Raw genomic sequence first — 20,588 nt, forward strand, 5'->3', positions numbered from 1 at the left:
TGTTTCCAAGCTGACCACCTCTAAGGAGATCTAAGATAGATTGGTAAGATTGTTTAAAGTTAGTGATGCAAATCAAGTTTTGTTCCTCAAAAATAAGTTGAAGGATATTAAGAAGGGAAAAGACAAGGATATTCAATCCTACTTCTTAAGGATCACTGGAATCAAGAGTGATCTCCTATCGATTGGAGAAGTCATTGATGATAAGGAACTGACTATCACTACTCTTGGAGTTCTTCCATCCGAATGGTATGTATTTAGAACCACTCTTCTCAACAATGATCAAATTTCGGGATTTGAAGAATTGATGGCAAGATGCATTCAAGAAGAGACAAGGATGGTAGAGCAAGAAATGCCTTCAAGTAAAGGCAACCCTACTACTTTCTCCTCTCAAGCTAAAAGGAGAAATAATTATGGGTCTAAATTCAAAGGAAAGGCCGGATCCAAGGGTGAAAGGAAGGGAAGATGCTTCGCTTGTAATAAATTTGGCCACTATGCGAGGCAGTGTCCAAATAGGAAGGACACATCTCATGACGATGATCAAAATCACTCTTGGGGCAACTCCAACCATAATCAAAGGAATGGCAGGTTCAATGGCAAAGGAAAGAGGAATGTTGGAAATCAAGGAAGTGGTCAACCCTATAAGAAATCAAGGAACTCTAGGTATGAATCAAATGTTGTTAACAATAAGTAAGATGAATATTATCTGATATCGACCCTCTCCACTACCTCTCCTTCGGACTCGTTGGGAAATTGGCTTATTAATAGTGATGCCTCAAGGCACTTCACTGGTTACAAGGAAGATCTCTCTAATTTGATAGAGAAGGAGGCAAACTTGGAGATTATTCTTGGAGACAATTCCACCTATCCCGTAAATGGTGTAGGGAATGTTACTCTTCAATTAAATCAGGGTAGCACAGTTCATTTGCAAGAAGTCCTATATGTACTTGATCTCAAGAAGAACCTAGTGTCCATTTCGGTAATGGAAGACAAAGGCTACAAGGTGGCCTTCATTGATGCCAAGGTACGTGTGCAGAAAAAGAATTTTAAAGATGTGTTCACTCTTGGGTTTCGAGTTGACTCTTTATATCAAGTTGGAGGAAGTTCGTTGGGAGTCATGTCTTGTGACACATCTCTTCAGTCTAAATTATGGCACCAGAGGTTTGCCCACCTTCATTACAAGGTTCTACCTGATGTGAGACAAATGGTCACATGGATGCCCGAGTTCAAAATAGAGCATGAAGGTGTATGTCCGGGATGTGCCGAAGGAAAGCTCAAAAGGGGACCGTTCCCCTCAAGTCATAGCAAGACCTCTGATATTTTCAATTGGTTCACTCTGACATATATGGTATGATGCCTGTGAACTCTTTGGGACGATATTTATATTATCTCATTTTTACATATGACTATTCTCACAAGACTTGGATATACTTCTTGAAAAAGAAGGATGAAGTGTTCTCCTGGTTCCATCACTTCAAAGCCTTGATCGAGAATCAAATCGAGAAGAGGATCAAGATCTTAAGGACTGATAATGGAACTGAGTATGAATCCAACGAGTTCCATGACTTTTGCAAAGAGGTTGGCCTTAAGAGAGAGACCACAACACCATACACTCCTGAGCAGAATGGTGTCATGGAAAGGAAGAATCGTACAACTGTGGAAGTTGTTCATACCATGCTCCATGATCAAAGACTTCTAAAGTTTCTATGGGCCAAAGTTGTGAATACCGTCGTATATGTTCAAAACCGATGTCCTCATCAAGCATTGGATTCCAAGACTCCCAAAGATACATTCACTGGTAAGAAACATGATGTCTCTCATTTTAGAATTTTTGGAAGTCCCGTATATTTTCATGTGCCAAAAGAGAAAAGGAGCAAATTGGGTGCTACTAGAAAGAAGGGAATCTTCATGGGCTATAGAAAAAATTCTAAGGGCTATAGAATCTATTTGGTTGGTCAAAGGGAAGTCGAGATTAGTCATGATGTCACCTTTGATGAAGATATGGCTCTGAGCAAGGTTGACAATCTTCCTATTCTAAGGAAAACTAAAGAAGCTGACACCAAGAAGCCGAATGAGAAGGAAGATGAGACGATGCCCAATGTGGAAGAACTTATGGATCCTATTGATCCCCTCCGCAAGATCCTTCCTCTTCTAGGAAGAGGCCCTCATGGCTTAGGGGAAAACTTGATGATGTCGAAGGACATATTGCACCCAAAGGGACTTTCCGTGAAAGTAAGAAGCCGACTAGGTATCAGGGATACTTGACCATTTTGAGCACCATCATTAAAAATGAGCCTTCATCGTTAGAAGAAGATGTGAAGTATCAAGTATGGAAGGATTCTATGAATGAGGAATACAAGTCCATCATGAAGAACAATGTCTGGGATGTGGTCCCCAGACCCCAGGAAAAAACAGTTGTCACCTCGAAGTGGCTTTACAAAATAAAGCATGGAGTTGATGGGAGTCCTGAAAAATATAAGGCTCGCTTTGTTGCTAGAGGATTCTCTCAAAAGGAAGGTGTAAATTATGACAATATATTTACACCTGTTTCCCGATACACCACCATCTGCTTGATCATAACCCTTGTTACTTCGCAAGGATGGAACCTACATCAGATGGATGTCAAGACTGTGTTCTTGCATGGTTCGATTAAAGAGCAAGTCTATGTGGAAAAACCCAAGGGGTTTGAGATTCATAATCGGGAATCTCACATATGCAGGTTGAAGAAAGATCTCTATGGGCTGAAACAAGCACCCCAAGCTTGGTATGAGAGGATCGATAGCTACTTGATGAAGTTGGGATTCACTAGGAGTGAAGTCCATCCTAACCTTTACTTTAAGGTTGAGAATGATAAGCCTCTCATACTGGTGTTGTATGTTGACGACCTCTTCCTGATAGGTGCAGACCCTCTCATTCACAAATGTAAGAGGGAGTTGGCTTTCGAATTTGAGATGGACCTAGGACTGATGCACCATTTCCTAGGGCTGGAGGTCTGGAAGAAGCCAGGAGAGATTTTCTTATCTCAAGGAAAATACGTGGTGAAGATATTGGAGAGATTCGGTATGGTGGACTGCAAGCCCGTGAATACCCCGATGGAGCTTAACTTCAAGAAGTTATGCGATAGTGTTGCTGAACTTGCTTTGGGAAATGCTTCTGAGTATCGTCAACTCATAGGAGCATTGATGTTCTTGGTGAACTCCCCTTCGGATATATGTTTCGCAGTCAACACATTGAGCCAATATATGGTTGAGCCTCATCACTCACATTGGATTAGTGCCAAGAATCCTCTGAGGTATCTTCGAGGCACAATCACTCATGGGTTGAGATACACTGTCGAAGATGTGAGGCTACATGGATATTCCGATGTTGATTAGGCAGGCAGTGTGGCGGACTGAATGAGCACTTTCGTGTGTTGTTTCTCTTTGGGTTCTGCCTCGATATCCTGGATGAGCAAGAAGTAGAAAGCAGTGGCTTTGAGCACCATTGATGAAGAGTACATTGTTGCGAGTATGGCCTCCTATGAGGTTGTCTAGTTGAGGAAGCTCTTCAGTGAGCTGTTTAGACATACGCTGGATATTACCGTGATCCTATGCGACAACCAGCGTGGGATTTGTTTATCAGAGAATCCCATATTTCATGATCACTCAAAACACATCGATATCAGGTACCACTTTATCTGGGATATGGTACAGCGAGGAGCAATAAGGCTCCATCATACTGGGACAGATGAGCAAGTCGCCGACATTCTGACGAAGCCCCTGGGAAAGGTCAAATTCTTGACTTTCCGAGAACGACTAGGAGTCATTGAGAGACCCTCTTATGAGAGTCCCGTATGATGCATACATTAAGATTTGGGAGCTCCGAGGGGCTTGGGGTACTTCTTGGAGCGGCGAGTGACCATAGGGTGGCTCACCCTCCCCTAGTGGTGCGTTGTGTACAGGGTGAATGGTTCAACCTTCCCCTATGATACCCCATGGTGACATGTAGGCAGGATGAGTGGTTCATCCTTCTCCTGCGGAGACATCCTACCCATGCAATCTGGGACTCATGGAAAGTACCTCTCATCTGGCCAATAAGGAAATGAGGATAGGGACCATGGTAGTACCGATGGATGCATCGTATATCCACCATACTCCCTATGCTAGGATGACATTGATTTGGGATCAATTGAAACTCACTTCAAGTCAGTAAGACTGATATAACTCACTCTCTTTTGGAATTGATATGGGATCAGTAAGAGTGGTATGACACACTCTCTTCATTGCGACTGACTTTGGGTCAATAAGAGCGTTATTTGGCACTCTCTTTTATCTAGGACTGGCTTTGGGTCAGTAGAGGATGGTATGATACATTCTCGATCATTTATTCTTCTTCATAGTTCAGTATAGCAGAGCCGAGCAGTGCAGGGCAGTGCATTTGATGGCAAAGATAGTACCGACAAACACATGGATTAGCAGATGGAGTTCTCCCTAGTTGAGAGGGAGTGTTAAAATTGGTAACTAGGGCCAAACTCCATGTGGGTCATATTATTTATGGCAGCTAATACTTTTCTTGGATTCCTCTCGTCGAGAGGTGTAGGATTGATCTAATGATCATCCGATTCCGACATGTATTCATGAAGTTATGAATTTATTTGTATTTCTTGACAATTTGTCAAGGTCGGCCAGCAAGTTAAGTTGTGTTGCACACCCCCAACTAACCTCAACGTTGCATATAAAAGGAGACATTATGTCTCATTTCATTCACTTGCATCCACATATCTCTTCTCTCTCCTTGTCTCTTGGGCATACAAAGGAGAAAGAACTCTCTCACACATGGGAAAAGAGGACACAGTTAGGGCATCATTGTGAGGACGCAGGAAGGTACAGGCATCTTGTTTGGGGTGATTTAGGCCTGCTTTGACCAGGGTCTTACCTTTTTTACTGCATCTTTGCATGGGCAGCCTCTCCTAGGCTAGACGAAGTGTTGCGTTGACTTTTGGAGAGCTGATTTGGGATAGCGTTGACTGGTTAGGGCTGGCTGTAATTTGCTATAGCATTCATTGTTGATTTTACCATCTTTCTTTGATTGTTTTGGGTTGCACATACGTGTTGTTGGAAGCAGAGTTCTCCTAGGATATCTTAAGGTCATTGGTGATTTGTTTGATCATCATTGACCTTGTTGATTTGATTTATGTTGCTGCTATTATAAATCACAGATTTGTGATATTGTACTATCTCTCTCTCTCTGTCGAATTATTGAAGAATATAGAAGAATTGATTAAAGGGTTTCCCCGCATTGGGGTTTGTCCCTGGCTAGTTTCCACATCCTGTGTCTCTTGTCTTGGCTTGTCTTTTGTTGATTTTATTTATGTTCTATTAGCATTTTACTTATATGTTAGTGTGATTTTGATACTGAAAATTAACATTGGGCTAATAAGAAGAATTGAAGTAAATTGCTCTAAGCATAGAACATACCATAATTTAACACATCATAACTTTCTCTCTGAGCATTGGATTCAAATTTCGTAAGCAGTGGCAAAAAGAGGACGAATTGTAGTTTGTTGGGTATCGTTTTCAGGGCTGAAGGTCGAAACAGTGACACGTGGCACTTCGTTCAAATTTGTTCTACTGAACCAGTATCTAATAAGGTCACTGTGGTAGATTGGGCATAACTCTTTCTTGAAGAATCCAATCTCGATCAGACCTATGGGGTTAGAGAGAGGACTCATAGGGCTACCGCAGGATGAAATTTCAGACCTTGGAGATCTGAAATTACATAGATACAATAGATTCAATATCGAGAACCTAGAAGACAAGAAAAAGTATGCATTCAAGGGTTAATGCAGTAAGGACCACACATCAACAGTCAAGGGTAAGTCTACTACAAAAAGGTAGTATGATTAGTGTTTGCATTTGAATTTTGAATATCATCTTTGATATGTGCTTTTACTAGGATAGTGTAAGTATTTTGTTTGTGTATTAGTTTGGGTCTTGTTCATTAATGCATGTGTAGGAAGGAGGACACTTCAGGACAACTCGGACACATACTAGAAGGACATTCAACACCAAAGTACCATTACTTGAAGCAAGCACGACAGCACCTTAGCAACTGCAAGTGATCCATGAAGCCGTGTCAAGTTAAGCGTCAGTTCTTGTCAAGAGTCAGTCTTGTAAAAGATCATCATTGTAAAATTGTAAAAGAGTCAATCTGCCTAGAGTTGAAGAGGCATTGTTGGGAGGTATAGGAGTCATTGTTGGGATGATGTCATGGTTGAGTTGCAGATCATAGTGTGATTGGGTGTTCGTTCAAGTACAAGAAAATCATTGTAAACCATATTGTATCATGGATCATTGTCCCTTGTATGGCAGTCCACACTCTTGTCTTATTTCTGATCATTATAGGGTGGCAGGGAGGTGCTAGGCAGGTGCATGAAGTCACCTAAAGGTTGGAGGCTGTGAAAAATTCAGGGTGGTAGGTTGGTCTAGGATGTTGGGGCATCCATTTAGTTGATTACTGAAGAAACCAGGGCGTTGGGGTGTCCTTCCAGTGGGAGTTGGAGAAGAATGTTTTTCTAGAATTCTAGAAAGTTGTAACTTTCATTTCAGTTGGGGTTGAAGATTAAATAATTTATTAGAAAAGTGTTCGGTGGTTTTTGAACCGGAGGGGGTTTTCCATCTAAAATTGTTGTGCCTCTTGTGTTTTATTATTTAATTTTGTTACTCGATAAACATTAATAATAATTGAAGATTAACTAATGCTCTAAAAAGATTTAAAAGTGATAATTGCTAAGGAATATTGATTCACCCCCTACCCCTCTCAGTATTTCCAACAAAAGGCACTGGGAACAATATGGCTATGTCTAGGAGCATTGATGGAATTCAACATTTCAAAGGAAACAACATCAGAAGGTTTAATGACGACATTGGCTAAACTATATGAAAAACCCTCAGCCTCAAATAATTTATTTATTATGAAGTGTCTATTTAATATAAAGATGTCATAAGGTGGATTTGTTGTTGATCATTTAAATGAATTTAACACGGTTACCAGCTAGTTAAGTTTTGTAGACGTAAAGTTTGATGATGAAGTTAGGGCTTTGTTGTTTCCGTGCTCATTGCTAGAAAGTTGGAATGGATTAGTTATGGCTATTATTAACTTTGTCTCTGGATCTAATAATTTAAAGTTTGATGATGTTGTTGGTGCCATCCTTAGTGAGGAAATGCAACGGAAAAGCTTCGATGAGACATCACGTAATGCTTTGACTCTAGAGACTAGGGGAAGAAAAATGGAAAGAAGAAGGAGCCCAAGAAACCGCAATAAGTCAAGAAAATGCAAATCTAAATCTAGATTAGGGACAATGTGCTAAAAATGCAGGAATAAATGAGACCTGAAGAAGGACTGCAAATCTTAGAAGGGAAAAGAAGGAGATGGACAACAAGAGAACAATCATGAAGCGAATGTGACAAGTGATGTGTTGCAAGATTCTTTGGTTCTTTCATTAGATAATATTATTAATACCTAGGTGGTAGATTTAGGGGCTTCATTCCATGCCACACCTGATAGGAACATTTTCATGACTATGTTTAAGGAGATTTTGGACAAGTTCATTTGAGTGATGATAAACCATGTAAAATCATTAGAATGGATAAGGTTTTTATAAAGCAACAAAATGGAAACCAATTGCTATTGAAGGAGGTAAGTCATGTTCCATATTTGAAGAAAAATCTAATTTCAACAAGGCAGTTAGGTGGTGAAGGTTTTGTAACTACTTTCAAGACCTGGAAAGTTACTAAAGGAGCCTTGGTAATAGAAAAAGGAGAAAATGTTGGTATTTTATATTTATACAATGGTATTTATAATTATGTTAATGCTTTAACCTTCACAAGAGTAGATACAATAATGTGGCATCACAGACTCGGGCACATGAGTGAGAAGGGGATGCAGATTCTTCACTCAATAACTTTGTTGCTAGATTTGAAGCATGTTGATTTGGATTTCTGTGAAAATTGTGTTTATGGAAAAAAAAAAGAGTTAGATTTCTCAGAGTTGGGAAGGGAAAGAAAAGCAAAAAATTAGAGCTTGTGCATACAGATTTAAGGGGAACTGCTCAGGTATCATCTCTTGGTGGCTCTCACTATTATGTTACTTTTATTGATGATGCAACTAGGCAAACCTGGATTTATTGTATTCGAAAGAAATCTGGTGTATTTGATACTTTCAAGAAATGGAAAGATTTGGTTGAGAATAAGACAAGAAATGAGTTGAAGTGTCTCATATCATACAATGGAGGTGAATACTACCACAAAGAGTTTGATAACTATTGTTCAAATCATGGAATTCATAAAGAGAAGACAGTTTCGGGAACAACATAGGAAAATGGTGTGTGATAAAGGATGAACATGAAAATCATGGAGCGTGCAAGGTGCATGAGATTGCATGCGGTATTTCCCTTAATATTTTGGGTGGATGTTGTAGATATTGTTTATCTAATAAATAGAGGGCTTTCAGGTTCCTTGGATGATGATATTCCATAGGATTCATGGGCAGGTAAAGAGGTAAACTATTCATTTTTAAAGACTTTCAGTTGTGAAGCCTTTGTCCACGTCAATAATGAAAATAGAACAAATCTTGAGGGAAAAAAAAAAATGTACCTTATTGGATATGGTGTTAATGATTTTGGTTATCACTTATATGATGATGAAAATCACAAATCGTTAGGAGCGGAGATGCCATATTCAATGTAAAGGTCTTGTATAAGGATCAGATGTAGGGAAAGAAATAGGAAAATGAAAACAAAGAATACACAGTGTTTGATGAGATCACAGAAAAAGTAAAGGTGCCTAAAAATCATAATAATCAACAACCACAACAACAACAAGCACTTCAAACACTTGAAAGTGGTGTTAGAATATCTACCAAGATAAGTAGACCCCTTGAACGATACTCTCCTTCATTATATTATGTATTGTTGATTTATTTTGGTGAACTAAAAATATATATGAAGAAACAATGCAGGTAGAAACCAGGAAGAAGTGGGAGGAAGCCATGGAAGAAGATATGGACTCCTTGATGCATAATCAAATTTGCGACTTAGTCAAGTTGTCTGCAGGTAAAACATCATTGTAAAATAAATGGGTTTACATGTTGAATGAAGAAGATGGAGGTAAACACAGGCATAAGGATATACTTGTGGTGAAGGGGTTTACCCAAAACAAAGGTATAGACTTTTCTCTTCTGTTGTTAAAATGACTTCAATCAGATCTATTTTAAGTGTAGTGGCTACAGAAGATTTACATCTTGACCAGTTAGATGTAAAGAGAACCTTTCTCCATGGTGATTTGAAGAAATAAATATAAATGCAGCAACCACAAGGGTATAAGGTCAAAAGGAAGGAGAAATTAGTGTGCAAATTGAAAAAGAGCTTTTATAGCCTAAAAAGGGCTCCAAGGCAATGATATCTAAAATTTGACAAGTTTATGTTTGAACAAGGTTATACTAGATGGCACTTTGACTATTGTGTTTATATTAAAAAACAAATGTTGGAAGTTATATTATATTGCTATTATATGTAGATGACATGCTTGTTGCGGGGTCTAACATGCAAGAAATAAATGTGCTCAAAGGAAAATTGGAATTAATTTTCAATGAAGGATTTGGATGTTGCAAAACAAATCCTTAGTATGAGAATAACTAGAAACAAGAAAAATCACAAATTAATATTGTCTCAGTGAGTACATAGAAAAGGTGTTGGAAATATTTAAAATACAGAATGCAAAACCAGTTAGTACACCTTTGGCTAGCCATTTCAAACTAAATAGGGAGATGTGTCCCAAGACTCAGGAAGAGATTGATTATATGTGTAAAGTTCCATATGCATCAGCATTTAAAAGCTTAATGTATGTGTTAATCTAGGTTGTCATTGATGTCAATATGACAAATTTTGTGATGTAAAATTCTTGTGACATGTGAGGTTGCCCATTGATCATGATACTACTCATGGAGGATCCAAGGATTGAATACAGATGTAATAGAAACAGTGGAATCGAGCAGGAAAGATATCGGAAGCCATCATAGAAGAGCTATCAGATGAAAAGCTATCGAAGCAATGTATCGGAATTCATAGGAGTGAAGAGAAGCCACAGGAGCAACAAGCCAAGACAAAGAAGATCTATCGCATATGCCAAGAGTAAGAGCAATATCGGAGGAAGGAATAAACCATGGAAACCTTTTAAAAGTTCATAGCGCATAAATCGGAGGAGTTAACATATCATATCGGCAGGTCACCGCACAAAACCCCTGAATGCAATTTGACATGCGGACCCGACCACTTCATTAGAATACACTGTTAAGTTATATCATGTATGCCTCATTGAAACATTCATATCACAAGTCTTAATGGGATGTCACGGTAAAACACCGATTGTGATATGTAATGTGGACCCGATGGTTCCATTATAATACACCTTAATACTATATCGCATCCGTAGTATGAACTTTCATATTGCAAGTCATAAAGGTCACGGTAAAACCTCCTATTGCGATATAATATTGTGGATCTGCTGCACCACTATAACATGACTTTATACAATATCGCATCCGCAGTATCGCTAGTTTTTAAGGGATGTCAAATCGTCGATTGCGATAAGGTTGTGGACCCGACGAATTTATTAACAACTGCTTAAGATCATATCGCATCCGCTCCGTCGGCAGTAGGGGAATTATTATGTTATGTGAAAATCTTCAAAAATTGTGATTTCAGGATTAAAGGAATAACTCTAATTTTCATGAATGTTACGATTGCGATGATCCAGGTGGATGTTGGTGGCCACCCACCTATCCCATTTGGACCCCCACAACTGTCTCTTTCAGCTTTTTCAGTTTCCTAAATTGTAGCACAGTTTACTATTTTTAGCAGTTTTTCGGGTCCTGAACTTCCGGAGCCGTTTTGAGGCCCTAAACGACGTTTTTTGGGAAATCTGGGGGCAACATGGGTCCATGGACCGATGTTGCCCTTCCAAAAGTGGTAGTACTCGGATAGATCTTTCTAACGAGCTATCGTACGCATCAAACGGAGATCGTATGCTAAAGTTACGACCCCGGGAAATTGATGTACCAATTTACCCAAACGGGGCCCACAATTTGGCGTTTCATCTTCTAGGGCTAGGTTTCGGAATGTTAAGGGTTTTCCATTGTTTATCAACAATAAATAGGCCTTCGAGCCTCATTGTAACACAGTTCGGAACAGTTCAGAGGCATGTAGCCGACACATCTCTTCTCAGAGATAAGCTACCATCGCCCTAGCTGGTTTATTCTATTTCTGGTTGTAAGCATATTTCAGTATTTTCCATTAATAAAATGAAGTATTATTTCCGCTGCATCTCTGTATTTATGGTTATCTCTGTAATCTATTACGTTCATGTCTAAATCCGGATCAGTGGTATCAGAGCGGTCTGCTTTTTCTCTGTTTTTCTTTGCATGTCCCCAACGAGGTCGGGATATAAGGAGTTAGGGCTTGAACTGGTCGAACCTTTGCAAGACCAACCTCGCAAATCCCGACAGCCTCCCATGGCGGATGAGAAGAAAGACGAGGGGGCAGGAGATCCTATCAAAATCTTGCTCGAAGAAGCGCTCGAGCGGCAAAGGAACGCGATGATGGATAGCTTTGCACAGATCCTTCAGCGGCTACCCAGAGGCGACGCATCGACTTCCAACAGCGACTCTGGAAACGCCACACCATTTAAGGTACAAGTTCATTTTGAAATCCCCATCTTCGAGGGTCAAATAGACGCAGATGCCGTAGATAAATGGTTAAATCTGCTAGATGGGTATTTTTCTGTTCATGAATTTTCAAATCGGGAAAAGATTGTTTTCGCCCTTCTCAAAGCAGCCCCCCACGTCAAGGACTGGTGGGAAACCTACTGCGAGCAGAAGGATGAAAGTACAGGCTCACTATTTTCATCCGCACCCACTTGGAATGACTTCCGGGATGCCATCAAGGAGCAGTACTACCCTGTCGGAAGCTATGAGGACAAATACATCAAATGGACCACACTGCGGCAGGGACGAGACCAAGATGTGCCGGAGTTCACAAACATTTTTCATACCCTTCGCACACAGTTGGGTATCAAAGATTCTGAGCTGCATCTGGTACTCAAATACCGTGGTTGCTTGCACAGATACATCCAGGAAGAGATGGTGTTCTTGAACATCTCCTCACTCGGCACAGCATACCGATACGCTGTCAAAATCGAGCAAAAGTTCAAACAAAAGAAGCGAGACTTTGGATCTGCAAATCCGAAGCCCAAAGGACAAAGCCAAGGCGGGGTGACCCAAGACAACCCGTCGAAGCCGCAAGAAAAGAACAACACCACGAAGCCGAAGAAGGACACAGGAAAGTGGTGTGAGTTCCACAAGAGTCCCACTCATAACACAAGTGAGTGTCGGACCAAGCAGTCGTTGGTGGCCGAGTTGAAGGCTTCCGAATCAGATGCATGTTCCGACCCTAAGCCAGAACTCGACAAGGGGAATGGCAAAGGGAAGCAGATCATTGATGCGAATCCCAGCGCCACTGTTGCCACCGCCAAGATCCAGAAAGATGAGCCCGAAAATCCAAAGGAAGGGGAGCGTCTTTTCCACTCACAGATGTGGGTGAAGGGTTTGCCGCTACAATTCATTGTCGACAGTGGCAGCCAAAAGAACCTTGTTTCAGCAGAGGTAGTGAAGCGGTTGGGCCTACCGACTACACCACACCCACAGCCGTACTGTATCGGGTGGCTTCATGAAGGACGAGATCTCAAAGTTCGCCAGCAGTGCCGCCTTCCCTACAGCATCAAGCCCTTCACAGACGAGGTATTATGTGATGTTACACCTCTGGATGTTTGTGATGTATTATTAGGCCAGCCATACTTGTGGAGGCGACATGCTGTGTACGAGTCAAGGCCTCGTGCTGTCATTATTTCTTTGAATAATTCATTATACAGGATACCGGAGGTAGCCCCACCTACCGCCACATCTTTGATCACTACCAAGAAAGGCAGCAAGCTCATATCACAAACCAGGAAATTCATCTGTCTGGTTCACTCCCAAAATAAGGGGAAGATCATTGCTACATCCATGACCCCTGCAAAGGGTTCCTCCACGCAGCAACAACAGCAAAGGGATACGGTCATGACAGAACATAGGAACAACTTCTCCTCACCCACAGGGGTACCATATAAGTTTCAGGTGGGCAACAAAGTCTGGTTGCATCGACAGAAAGAACGCCTTACCAGAACCCATCAGAAGCTCAGACCACTCCGACATGGTCCTTACAACAGTACCAAGGCTATGGGGAACAATGCTTTGGAGCACATCATTCCTCCATTCCTTCGCCTGCACCAAATGTTCAATGTGGACCATCGTCGACCATGCTTCCCACCATCACTGGACACATCAGAGATTGCAGGACAAGTTCAACAGATGGAGGAACTCAACGCAATGGGGACCATTGCTTCCTAAGGGGGGAGGAATGATCCAGGTGGATGTTGGTGGCCACCCACCTATCCCATTTGGACCCCCACAACTGTCTCTTTCAGCTTTTTCAGTTTCCTAAATTGTAGCACAATTTACTATTTTTAGCATTTTTTCGGGTCCTGAACTTCCGGAGCCGTTTTGAGGCCCTAAACGACGTTTTTTGGGAAATCTGGGGGCAACATGGCTCCATGGACCAATGTTTCCCTACCCAAAGTGGTAGTACTCGGATAGATCTTTCTAACGAGCTATCGTACGCGTCAAACAGAGATCGTATGCTAAAGTTACGACCCCGGGAAATTGATGTACCAATTTACCCAAACGGGGCCCACAATTTGGCGTTTCATCTTCTAGGGCTAGGTTTCGGAATGTTAAGGGTTTTCCATTGTTTATCAACAATAAATAGGCCTTCGAGCCTCATTGTAACACAGTTCGGAACAGTTCAGAGGCATGTAGCCGACACATCTCTTCTCAGAGATAAGCTACCATCGCCCTAGCTGGTTTATTCCATTTCTGGTTGTAAGCATATTTTAGTATTTTCCATTAATAAAATGAAATATTATTTCCGCTGCATCTCTGTATTTATGGTTATCTCTGTAATCTATTGCGTTCCTGTCTAAATCCGGATCATGCGATTAATGTGATAATGTTGTGGTTGCGATTAATGTGGGACCTCCATGTGGGTATAGCCTTGGATGAATAATAAAAAAAGGGCATCTCCGATAAAATATTTTAATGTGCAAACTCATAAGTCGGCCTCTCCTCTTAATGAACGTGTCTTTTGGTTATTGGAAAAACTCATATATATACAAGTTGAAACGCTTCACTTCAGGCAATGGATTTCATGCATCTAACACAGAGAAGAAGTAACAGTTCACAACTCGTGAACTTGAAGAAACAGAGAAAGTCAAAGTTCGAGCAGGAAAGAAGGAAACCGAAGGTCCAGCAGGAAAGAAGGAAGTCGAAGGACGAGAAATTCTATTGATTGGGTTAATATTTGAGAGGCTCAGACCTGTGATGAATTAGAAGAAGTACATACCTCAACCTGAAGAATAGTTTTTTTGTGAAGATCTGTTTGACCTCGAACCAGTGAAGTAAGATTTCATCAGTCATCATTTGAAGGGAGCAGTAGACAACACCAATGTTGAAGTATTTGTGAGTTTGTTCCTTGGAAGTAAGATATTGTGACAATCACTCCTAAAGAAGTTACTGCGACAATAAGAACAAAAGCTTGAAAATAGAGAATTTTTTTGTGCATACATTGAGTCTTAACACAAATATCTTGTTGGAAAGCTTCAGCAAATCTTGGAAACATTATTGGAGATCATGATGCCCATTTGAAATCATCATGAGGTAACTTTGCAGACTCTGTTTGGGTAATATGAAGAGTTGCGAAAACTCCTTCATATGAAGATAGGTTGTCATTGATGTAGCAATGAAGTTGTAGATAGACATAATTCAGTGAAGAAGATTTTGGGTGCAGAGAATTACTACCAAACATATCTAGACAATATATAGCAGAGGGTCGGAGCCCTTGCAGTTGGTGCCTCAAAATTGGAAGGATTGGTGTCCTTGAAGTTGGTGCTCCTAAATCCAAGGTTGGTGCCTTGACAAGATAGGGTCAAATCCCTTGGGGTTGGTGCCTCAAAATTGGAAGGATTGGTGTCCTTTGAGTTGATGCTCCTAAATCCAAGGTTGGTGCCTTGACAAGATAGGGTCGGATCCCTAGAGGTTGGAGCCTCACAAAATACCAAGTTGGTCCTTGGCAACAGGTTGGAGCCTAGGGAATTGAATATCGATGTCTTCATCAAGGGTTGGATGTAACAGTCCAAAGTAAATATAAAATTAATTTCCTAATTAAAATCAGAATCAACAAATAATTACATACCTATATTATCTGTGATCAATGTCTGCCAGATGACAACAAGGTTTTGGGGACGACTCTCCACCCAACCGTAGGCTCAATTGTGCAAGGATTTGCTACAACTGGCCACCCCCGAGCCCTCAATCAAAGTACCACTGCCAGTGACTCCTAAGTCTTAGAACTCCATTCTCCCAAGAGAATGCAAGATAGAATCTCGGAATGATGGAATGCAAGAATGCCTCTCATCTTCCTCACCATCTATTAAATAGAACAACATTGGAAGGGAAACCACATGCACACACTCCATGTGTCTACATGCAACTTTCTTTTGATTTTTAGCTTTTTTGTTTTATTTCTTTACTTTTCTTTTGATTTTTAGCTTTTCTTGTTTTATTTCCTTCTTTTTGATAGTTTTCTTGTTTTATTTCTATTTATTCTTATTTAGAGTTTTAGTATGGTTATTACTATTTTTATTTTTATTATTTTTATTTATTTTCTTTGTATATATTTTTAATATCATTTATTATTTAATATTTATGATTTATTATTTTTATTATTTATTATTAAGTGATTTATTTATTATTATTTATTATTTCTATTATTAATTATTATTTATTAATTATTTTTATTATTTATTATTTATTATTAAGGGGAGGGATATTACATACTCTCCCCCTTTAAGGAACTTCGTCCCGAAGTTATGTTGAATTATGTATTATGCATTATTTTTATTATTTATTATTTATTATTTATTATTTATTATTTTATTTACTTCCTGTTGCCAACACCCTCTGCTGAACTAGTATAACCAACAGGCATCGAAAGTCCCCAACACCCCGGGAAATCTCAAGGAATCTTTGTCCTTTTTCCCACTTTCGGCACCAGGCTAAGCCTGACCCGGGCTGTATCCTAGTCCAAGGCTGGCCCCAAGGCTTGCGCCTGACTCAGACCTCATCTGCCCCAAGGCAGGCATCCGGTCCGGTACTCAATGACCCCGGGCATCTCCTCAGGCTGGCCCACTCCATCCACAACTACGAAGGCGCACAGCCCCAGGCATCGAAGTCCTTTACATCCCTTCCAGACTTCGGCATCCCAATCCAATAACAGGCACCTAGCCTAGAACATCAAGCACTTGGCCTCCTCAAGATGGTGCCATAGCTCTTCAAGAGCTATCCATCAAGAGCTATACACAAGACAAAGGAACCACTGGCATATGTAGTGTTGATTGAGTTTTGTCCCCAGCCCATATGGTGTTATTTATTCTCCCTCATGCGTATGGGCTCGCACGAGATCATCAAATAAACTGGCCCTCTCGTCCCATTTGTGGAGTGTTGTGAATCATATGCATCTAATGCATTAACCATACCATCATAGTATCATAGGAAATAATCCACATGCCAACTCTTGCATGTCATCATAAGAACGTTCATCTTTGTTAATTGCAACATTATGAATAATAAGGAATTGCATGCTCATGCATGTCATAGATTTGTACGGAACTATCGCATGCTTCAATTATACCATCAACATAATTATATTAAAGACATATCATGACTTTTCATAAATGAACCACATGTCAATAATCCTCATATTATAGCATCATAATTCCTATGCCACGTTATGCATATCATATCCATCATGAGTATTGAACATTAAATACCTATCATCACTTAGTAAATGAATATGTCAATATATCTTGACATAACATCATCATACCTCTGCATATCGCTACTATCGTATGGATACCTTATCACTATAAGAACCATATGTACATCATTATCTTCCTACCATGATAGCATGAAACATCATCAATATGTTTTCATCAAGTTGTCAATTACTTTTCAATAATCAGTTCGACTTCTTTCTACTAGGTAGTTGATTATTTACACCAATGGTATAATCATCTAAGTACATCGTTAAATTTCACATGAGCCTCGTCATCTTGAGTCTTAATCTCTCGTCATGTATTCTTCCTAGTGATAGCATCATTATTTAAATCATCTATCTCAAAATTAAAATCCTTTGATTTTACATCCATTTACCCTTTGGCTTATTGATTCCAATACCGCTATATGCAATTGCATATAAACATTTTTTCATCATGATTTAATTTTATATCATGGTTAATTTACTTGCAAGTATTTGTTAATCCATGTTGACTTATTTAACAATCAGCACTTCATCCACAGAAATATTTTCTGATCTCGTCAAGTTCGTAAAGTCCGTATCTCAATACCACTTGATTGCTTTCTCATAAATTCAGTTTCATCAAGTTGGGCAAAAGACTCTTTCTTATTAAATAATATCATTATTTTAGATTTTGAAACAGTTGGAAACACTACTACCATCATTGTCCATTTAACTGTGAGGTGTTATGTGGAAACAACCTCTTTTAACTTTATGGGAAGTCCTACTCATGAAACGATGAGTGAAAATTAGTCAAGTACAACCTCTATTAATTGACTTTCACTTCTTTTGTCACTATGTACACAATCCTTCTCAAGGTATCCTTATAAAATTTCTAGCAACATTCCTTCCTATCTTCCTTATTTATTATCACTTGGTCATCATGGAACTTTACACCTTCACAATTTTAAAATATGTAGATCATCATTATGACCATTACCCATCATGTTTCTTGCTCCACTCATCAATACCTTTCTTCTTGATAGAACATCCCTTCATTTCCTCCTACCAGATATTATTATATATTTCTCCTAGTCTTCCATGTCTATTAGCTTAAAATGGAAACCTACATAACAATAATATTGTAGGGCACAACAGTAACAATGGTGGGCTTCTATGTGGCATAATAGTAACAATATGGGCACCACATGGGTACATCAATATAATAAGTGGGTTATACTAATAACAATAAGGGGTTACACTAGTAGTATAGGGGCCTAACATGCCCCTCTCCTTCAAAAAGCGTTGTCCTCAATGCTTAAGTAGTTCTTGATGCTTCTATATAAAATTCTTGTCCTCCCATGTGGAATATTCAGCGGGTAAGTTCTTCCACTTGATGAGATACTCTTAAATTGATCGATTTCGTAGCTGTCGGGTTCTTGTTTCTGTGACTGCTCCAGGTTCCAATATGATTTTTCCTTCCTCTTCAATTTCTGGCAATATTGCTTGAATTGGGATCTTTAGCAACTTTTGAATAAGTGGCCATACTTCTTCGTTCTTCTTCCATTCATCCATTGCTTCGTTTATCCAATTTGGTTGGATAATATAAATAGCACAAAACAATGCTTCCACATCCTCATCCTTGAAGCGTCTTCCCATTCGGTAAGGTCGCCATTTTTTAAGTGCATGTAGTATTGCCAACATTTCCTTCTCATAAATAGCTTGCTTGAGATGTAGCAGTAAAAATACCCAATCACTCACATCAAAACATTTTTCACTACGATGTTGATCTACCTGTTGTTTCATTTGATTTTGCACCGAAGTGGCATTATCCTTTAAAAGTTGAAGAACTTGTTGTTGATGCTCGATATGATCTTTCTCTACTTGAACCTTTTTATTCTTGATATTTCCTTCTATCTTTTGAGGAGTGGTAATTTCTTCCAGTCCTTTACAAGATATGGCCGGATTCATTTCTTGATGCTCGATGTGATCTTTCACTTCTTGAACATTTTTCTTCTTGATGTGTCCTTCTATCTTGATAGTTTGAGGAGTGGTAATTTCATCCATTGAATTACAAGATATGGTTGGATTCATTTCCTCTTTCTCGATGTGATCTTTCACTTCTTGCACCTTTTTCTTCTTGATATGTCCTTCTATCTTGAGAGTTTGAGGAGTGGTAATTCTTGCCAATGCTTTACAAGATATGGTCTGATTCATTTCTTCTTTCTCTGGGGTGGTGTCCTGACGTATATCCTCTTCTTTTGATGTTTCTTGATCCTTTTCTTCCTCCTCTTCATATTCTATGTAAAATAATTTCTTCTCAGCACACCTATGACCTTTAGTGCATTTGCTATCACAATTGTAACAAAGCCCTTTTTCTCTTTTTTCTTTCAATTGTTGTGGTGTAACCCTTGTAGGTTGTGGAAGGCTGGGAGAAACAACACTTCCATCTTTATAGTTGTGAGGGGTATGCTTCCTGGTTTCCATAATTTTGTTTTCCATTATGTCACAAAGCCCTTTTACTCTTTCCAATTGTTGTGGTGTTGCTCTAAAGAAGGTGTTGCTCTTTATATCCTCATAATGTGCTATCATTTCCTCCGTGAAAATTGACCACGTAACAAGTTTTTTACGAGAACAAAGCCCTTTGTACCATAAAAATTGATCTGGTTCTAAATATGAAGATGCAATACATACCTTTTGTAACAGTTGTACACCATGTATATCAAAATATTGTTCCATCTGAAGTATCCAATTTACCGGATCCTTGCCATCAAACTTCCTCATCTTGCTTTTTCTTGATTTTAGGAGCTCTACCTTGAAACGACTGTAACTCTGTACTTTCGGATCTTTAAGTTCTGAAATTGTGACCTGTAGTAGCCCTCTGTGTCCTCTTTCCAATGCCACAAGTCTGATCCAAATTGGATTCTCCAAGAAAAAGTTATGCACAATATCCCGCAGTGACCTGATTATAGACTAGTTCAGTAGAGCGAACTTGTATGAAGTTCCGCGTGTCACTGTTTCAACCTTTGACTCTGAAAAATATATAAACAGAAACTACAGTCCCTCCTCTTTCTGTACCTTCTTACGAAATTTCAATCTGATGCTCAGAAAGAAAGTTATGACGATTTTCCCCAGGTCACCTGTTTTGAGTGTAATTCAGGAGTCTGAAAAAAGACCAACTTTTGCAGATCATATCTCCGAAAATATCAAGCGAAAAGATCTGAAATTCGGACCCAAGGTTCAGCGCCAATTCGTCTCAAATGGATTTTTTTTGCGACTTCTAAAACGTCACAGAAAAAAAGTTATAGCGAAAATGCCACGATGACCTATTTGGAGCAGCGAAACCCTAAAATCCAAAGCTCTGATACCAAATGTTATGAAACCAGCTCAAGAAAAGATAGATCAACGCCTTAGAATTCAGCCTCTTCGAGGGGGCAACCTCCTTTACATTACATAAATGAACAATTCTTGGATGATACAAATGAAAATACCTCCTTTCTATATATAGGAGTCTAAGTGGTCCCAATACAATCAAAGCCTACATAACAATAATATTGTAGGGCACAACAGTAACAATGGTGGGCTTCTATGTGGCATAATAGTAACAATA

Source organism: Pinus tabuliformis, chromosome 3_1, assembly GCF_031772625.1.
Source record: "Pinus tabuliformis cultivar Carrire ecotype Pingquan chromosome 3_1, CPIR1, whole genome shotgun sequence".
Classification (NCBI taxonomy): domain Eukaryota; kingdom Viridiplantae; phylum Streptophyta; class Pinopsida; order Pinales; family Pinaceae; genus Pinus; species Pinus tabuliformis.